The sequence below is a fragment of the Apteryx rowi genome, unplaced genomic scaffold (assembly GCF_003343035.1).
Source record: "Apteryx rowi isolate R43461 unplaced genomic scaffold, aptRow1 scaffold_544, whole genome shotgun sequence".
Classification (NCBI taxonomy): Eukaryota; Metazoa; Chordata; class Aves; order Apterygiformes; family Apterygidae; genus Apteryx; species Apteryx rowi.
Window position 1 is genome coordinate 180,978 of NW_020450810.1, and position 7,502 is coordinate 188,479.

Genomic DNA, 7,502 nt, shown 5'->3' on the forward strand with positions numbered 1-7,502 from the left:
GGCAAAATTCTTCATTTACCTTTTTTTCTGTTCTGCTTAATCCATGGGATTTTAATATATTTTTGCCTAAAGGAACTCCTTCAGTACTTTCAGTGGAAAAAAAAAAAAATTCTGAGTACCTCTGGCTCACCAGAAAGCCTGCAGTGTGTGTGTGTGTACACACATATATAAATTTCACTATTTTGATTGCAGTGGAGCTGGTTTTGATTGAAAAGTTAAGCATGGGTGTTATATTTATGGGTTAAAGACCCTTTAATATCCTCCTGAAAAAAAAAATTGATTTTTAGAAATAAACATTTCCATTTTAAATTTGCACAAGATTTTTAAATATGAATGTGAGACCTAGTCTAATATGGCATAGATTCCGATGTAGATCAGAGGTGATTTTATTGTAAACAAATACAAATCCAAGCCCCAATATTATCTAACATGAATTGTTTCCTATGAAGTTATATTACCTGCCAATGAAGAGTCAGTAGACAGAAATTTGGAGGCATTTCTGTATGTTAGAATAAAAGAGTAAGATCTTTAATTAACTATTCTAGAGGAGAAGAAGATCTTTTAGACTCAATAAGCCTTGTAATGTGTTCATCATCTAACAACTTTGAATCTAAAACTCTAGGCTTTAATTTATTGGGAGTTAGCCATCTATATGATAACGGCAAAACACCCAAGAAAAATGTGATAATGGATAATAACCCATGCAAACAGAGGGAAATTAGCAGCCTAGTTAATGAGGTTAAGCTACAGTATCTTCTCCATTATTTTGAGCTAAACCACTGGGATCATGAATGCAGAGATGACTCAGGTATTTTTACAGAGCCACAGAAGTTTAGAGAAACGGCCTTCAAAGGAAGGAGTCAGAAAACTGAAGTGATGCAATGAAAGTCTATGAAGGAACTATAATATCCTATTGTGATAGTATATAATTTGGGATCGTTACTTAGTTACTAAATGGCAGTTCCTCACTGATTAAGAACGTCTGAGTAGGTTAAAACTGTTGAAGTTGCAGGGGAATATTCAAACAGCAGCTTATTTGGCCCATTTGTTACTCTGCAAAAATCTTCTTGTAGCATGAAATATTAAATACATTGCTTTAAGTAATAAAAATATCTGTTTTCTCTGTATTCCACTGTTCCTATCCTGTTCAATTTTGCTGGTACAAATAATGTTAATAAATTTAATAATCAAAACAGTTTAACTGCATCACATTTAATACTGTTTTCATCTCAATCAGATTATTCAAGGGAGAATTAACCTCCTAAGTATGGACCTGTTTTGACCTAATTAGCAAAGCAGGCAAGCTTAAATTTGAGTGACACAGAGAAAACATTTTATCACTGCAAAAACACACACACAAAAAATAACTCTTAGTGTCCCACAGAACTTTATTACATCATGCGTAGTATAAACCACTGACATAATACGACTCTGATTTTGAGACCTGAAGGAAGGGTGACTGTGACAGTGCCCTTTAAAATAACACCGAAGTGTCAGCTGCCTTGTCAACATCATGCTCTAATCAGTGCAGGCTTTTTTGTTGCAGGGTCTTCCACCTTATAATTGACCCTGACATATGCTATTCACTCTACCCCTTGGCTTTGGACGTATAATTCCTGTCATGGTCAATTATTAGGTGATAGAGCCTGCAACCACAGTGACTATTGCTTAAAATCATCCTACACAGAAAGGCCTGAAGTGACCAAATTCAAATCTAACTGGAGGGAAAGGGAGGATCTAGTCTTTGATAAAACTAATACTCCTTTTGCTTCTGTATAGAAAAATGTCAATTTCCGTCATCCTGTATATTACTGAGACAAATGGTGACAGTGCTATTTCTGAAACAGGTTAAGGAAAAGTACAAAAGCCATTACCAAACTCCATATACTCTGAAATGAGGAAATTGTCTGTACGAGCATACAGTATGCATAATTAGATTACACTACATTTGAAAGGCAGATGAGAATTTGAGAGTGACAAGTGGGCAAGTGCTATGAATAAGGGCATGTTACTTCCTTTCTAACACTTCTTTGTCTGTATGCTTTCTTCTATGTTGTTTAAGCTTTGAAGCAGAGAAATATTTTGCAATAGTCTGAGAGACACTTCTGAGTACTGTAGCAATAACAACTGATTTTGAAAAAAAAGATCATCTCTAGTTGACCCATTGGTTCTATAATACCTGGTCTCTGATCTTAGTATAAGCATTATGATTTTTAAAAAAAATGCAGTTTTGCAGATTTAAAACAGAATAAACACAAGTCACTGTTCCACTGCAATAACATTACAGCATCTTTGCAGTCTAGGAGTAAGGACTGAGACAAGAGCAGAAGTTTAACATCCGTCTGCAGAGATTTACCTGAAAGCCCAAGTTATGAACCACTTCACAGATTCTGTGACTTTAGCCTCCCATGCAGTTAATCCAGAGGGCCAGCAATCCCTATTTTTTGCTGTGTGGGCATTAATTTCACTTTCCCAATTACCACTGCCTGTTTTTTTTTTGTAGAAGCTGGGATGAACTTTAATAATCTATATTTTTCTGAATCACAGATTATCATCTAGAGGTATCTGCCACTGATTTGTTTGACCACTGACAACTTACTTAATTCTTTTGTACCTCAGCAACCAAACTCAGAAATAATTCTTAAAAGACCTTTGCAAATCTGCTGAATTTTACAGGTAATTCAATATATTATATTCTGAAAAATGTGATTTGCTGATATTTTATTGCATATCTTAGCTTGAATAGACAAAGATCTAATTAACATTCATACAATTGTCTATAGATTTTAAAATCCCATCTGTACAGTTTGTCTTAATGACGTATACATAGCATAGCAATCCCAATAAATACGAAGCACATGTAATGCAAGTGCTTTTAATTTAAACCATACCACTTATTAATAAACGTTTAGGTGGAGTGTTCTGAAACTATTATATGTGTTTCATTGTACAATTGTCCTAACAGCTGAACCCCTCTTCTTGCTCACGTACACAGTTCTACATATATGTGGGAGCTGTTACTCCAGCAACTGCTATTACTGCAAGTACTATCCAAACAAGTCAACTTTGGAAACCACTAATTTAGCTGAAGTTTTTGAAAACATATGGCTAATTTTACCGGAATGTGTAAACCAACTCAAGTGTTTGCAAGACAGAGACTTACAATTACTGAACCTACTAATATAAACAAATACAAATTTTTCCTCACCTTCAGAATAAAAAAAATTGCTGCTCCTAACACACATGTTTTTTATCTACTCTGCACATATCACGTGGCATTACATCCTAAACATTATTTCATATCAGAGTTAATTCAGGTTTCTGCAGTCATACTGCAGTCTGTGAAGCAAGGAGAATAACTCCTGGCTATTTTATGGTTTGAAGCATGATCAGATATACTAACAGGGCTCTATGAAGTGCTCATTTCAATATCTATAATGTATTTTTAAAATATTTCATCTCTATACAGGTCTCATCCTCTAAATAAGTGGAGCATCTCTATCGCACTTAAGAAGCAGAGGCAGTAAAGCTCAAAAATATGAGACGGCACCAGCAATCTGAATCTTGGAATTTTATTCTCTGTTTGGTCAATAACTTGTTGCATGATCCGTCGTGCAACTTCAGCTGCTCTTTGTTTCAGTTTCTCTGTCTGTAAAGTGGGCACAATTACACTTTGCCGAGTATTCTGAGATTTATAGGGTTTCACAACTGTGTAAGGTACAAAATAGCATTGTAAGAATTACAGAAAAAGAATCCTTCTGAAACCTTTTAATTCTTAGTTCTTCCAAGGATCTGTCCCTAACATTTAGATTATGGCAAGCAAGGTAAATACTTTATGTCTGAGGAAAAAATTGTAATTAGCTTATTTTTAATATTTATATGCAGGTTCTTCTTGGGAAGTGTACAAGGATATCACAAACAGTGTTTAAATCTCAGCACGGCAACTGATTTTTCTACGCTCTATCAATAACATACTTGCAGAACTGCCAGACGGGGAGAGAAACTGCAGAGTGAGAAAATGATGGTCAGTAGGTTTGTAATACAATAAGAAGAAAGGATCAGACATTAGATTCATGATTTTAAAAGAACATGTTTTGACTAACTTTAAACATTTAACCAACTTCTTAAATAAAAGCTTTATATTGATCTGTCTGCAAGAATGACAAAAGAAAAAAGTGAAAAAAATAATATAGCTAAAGCTGACACAAATCCTAACCAAATACAATTAATACTGAATATAAAAATGGTAAATATTTAGATGATAAATCTTGTGGCAGTAAGGGAGTCAGAAGGTCAGCATGAGCTTTGCAGTAAAGATTTCTAATAGGGTCTATCCACTCTCTCCTTCTTCAATTATGGAGAAGATTGGTAAAAAAAACAGAGCTTTGAAAATTTTGATTCTCCCAGGCTCCTCTGTACACAACAGCATTTAAAACAAACATTTAAAGACAGCAAACTTGCAAAACCTCAGTGCATTTTTTAACCCATTTTCAGGCAGCATTAGATCAACAACAGAAATAATTGCTGTCAGTTTGTACTTTTTGACCAATAATTCTCTTTATTTCCTGCAAGAAACTTGAGTGATGCAAATGACCTTATTTTTACAGCATGCTTTTATTAAATAGTTTATTATTTTGGCAGACTAATAAAGATTTTGGTATTTGCTTTTATTTGCAATAATATTACCACCACATAAAAAAGGATTTTATGTTCTTTTTGAGGAACAAGGAGGATAAAAGTGTTGATGGATAGTGCAACTAAGGCATCAGCAATGAGCTGGAAATGAGACACATAAATATGAAAGCAGAGCTAAGAAAATAGAACTGCACCCTTGGCCTTTCTTAAAAGAATATGCACATGCCACAGTTCATTCATACAGTTACAGAAACTCCTTTTGTTTTCAGTGAGTCAGTGAAAATATGCAAAGACTAAAATATTATTCTCAGTTTTTTGGCACATTTCTGTAATTTATGAAATCATGAAATATTTCTAAAGATTAGAGAAATAATTTATGAAGAAGGTTTTTTTTAAATGTGTATTTTTTGAAGTAGAAAATTTGTCCTTTTTTCTAGTTATATCTTAACCAGAGGTGGTGGAATGATATAAATTTTCAATTTTCCTTTTTCTTGTCTCCAAACAGACCTAATATTCTTCGAAGATTGAAGAGCGGTAAYCTAATAGCCAGATTGAATAATCATGTACAAATTTTTAAAACAGGACTATCAGTGCTGTAATCAGAAAGAGCCTAGATAGCATGCAATAGAATTAAACTTATCTTGAATGGGGGAATTATTTCATATAAAAAATATAACTACAGTCCTCATTCTCCAATAATCAGAGCTGCCTCAATAATCGGTGGTGTTGGATACTAAGGGTATTCAGCAGTGCATGAGAGTTGCTCAGTATCTTTTATGACATGAACCTTCATTTCTTGAGGTAAGGAGCATATTTATTCAAACAAATAATTATGTATGCCTTAGAAATAATCGTACTTTGACTTGATTGGGGGTGTGTAAAATCTGAATTTTATATATAGTCATCCCTCAAAAAGACAGCCGATGCAGAGAAATTTGAATGGAGCAAGCACCACATGAAAAGAGGTCAACATGCAAACAGAAATTCACCTGTCTGGGAATTTGCATGTTACATTTGCAATATCTAAAAGGCAATCAGTAAGTAGGAATCATGAAGTATGACTTTCATAGAAGACAAAATCTAGCAATTAATTATATGTCATGGCTTAAAAATCAGAAAACTGCTTATGCCCATTGCCAGTCATTCACTCCCTGTCAGTAGTAGTTCACATCTTTCCTGGGATGGCATCCAACCATAGTGGCGTCTAAAATATAGCAGGCTATATTGTTACAGTTGGAGGTGAAATTGAAAGTTGCACCAAACAGAAGTGACAAATTCACTTTGCTCAGTGTTGCCTAGCAATAAGAGATGGGTTTATTATGAACACTGACTCTATCCATTGCAAAGGGGCTTTGTATGCACACTGAAATACCACTATTCTTACAGGCAAGGGGCAAAAATGGAGTGGGCAGAAAGAAGAAAAGCACTCGTAGCAGCTGTGAGCCCCTTCCGAATTGCGGGGTTCCTCCCTGTCCCTTGGGCACGTCTCAGGAAGGGAAGTGCAGAGGCTGCCCCCGGCTGAACTCTCGCATCAGCCACGTAGCTCGTCGCTCATCTGCATCTTTCTTACTAGCGCCATTTCATTAGTACTGCCGTTTCAGCTCAGAAACTTCAGATACAGAAATACTTTGCTGCATGTTTACTGCTCACTAGTTGTTTTCATTGTGCAGAGCTTTCCGTTTGGTTCAGCTCTTTTTATTTATTTTGAGTCAAAAGGACTAGACTTCAGGGAGCTTTTCTCTCTTCAGACCCCTTGCTGTTTTTCTTTTTAACCGTTGGTTATCTGGGACCAGATTTACTTCTGTCTTGGACATTGGACTGTGCCTTTCAAGGTATTAGGTCCCTAACTGTTCAGATAAACAGAACTTTGAAGAGATGTCTAGGTATCCTTGAAAAGCTTACTGGCTACCCACTCACAGGCACCGAGTCGCTTTTAAAAATCCCCACAATAGCTCCTATTAAAAGGAACTCCAATAACTGATCTGATTCTGTGCTTTTATGCCATCTGCATTTTTGACAACTGAATATTTTGACAGCTTGGTCCATTGTGCCCAATGTTGACATCAGAGTTCTCTCTCTCTCTCTCTCTCTCTCTCTCTCTCTTTTTAAAATCCCGTAACTACATATATAATAAGAAAATGCGTTATACTACATGTTATGCTTTCGACATTGGGGTTTAAAGTTGGTTCTTGAAGTGACAAAATTATGGAAGATGCTGCATTTATAGTATAATGAAGTATTTATATTATAATAATGACAGAGTCACTAAATACTATGTAAGGAAGCAATGTCTAATACACTGAAGTTACAAAACGGTTGTGCTTATAAGAACCTTTAGAAACAAAAAAATAAACTAAGAATTTAGAGATGATGAAGTTTAAGTAAAATAGGATAAAGTCTAGATCTAATCTGTATTCAACTTATCTTTTTTTTATAACTATGAAGTGGTTAATTATAATGCTAATGCAAATTAATCTTTTCAGCAAACATTTTCACCTAGCCAGAGTATTTGAATTTGTAATAGTTTAAAAGTGTAGTTTTTATGTTTTGTGTGCAAAATTGAGCTATTAACTCAAATTCCCATTTACTCAAAAGATTTACCCATTTACTTTTGCAGGTACAAATATGAGGTACTTAGATTTTGTAGATGTTTTGGTAGAACCCATTAGTAACTTTGGTCCTTTATTTCAGATTCAACGTGTTACAAACAAACATATTCCACCTGTTACAACAATCTGGCATATTACTTTCTTGATACGTGATGATACAATACCTCTCAGGTTTGCTGAGTAGCAAAGAGAAATGTAAGCAAATGAAAAGGTTTTCCACTTTCACAGGTTTTTGCTGTTTAGGGTTCTGTTTGTCTG

The 7,502-nt window shown here is 34.9% G+C and overlaps 1 long non-coding RNA gene across 1 annotated transcript; it reads left to right on the forward strand.

Moving 5' to 3' along the window:
• The first annotated feature begins 2,548 nt into the window (after positions 1 to 2,548).
• Positions 2,549 to 5,404, forward strand: LOC112973444. Its single transcript, XR_003255982.1, has 3 exons — positions 2,549 to 2,676; positions 3,886 to 4,024; positions 5,141 to 5,404. It is a non-coding gene; the product is annotated as an uncharacterized LOC112973444 (long non-coding RNA).
• The last annotated feature ends 2,098 nt before the right edge of the window (positions 5,405 to 7,502 follow it).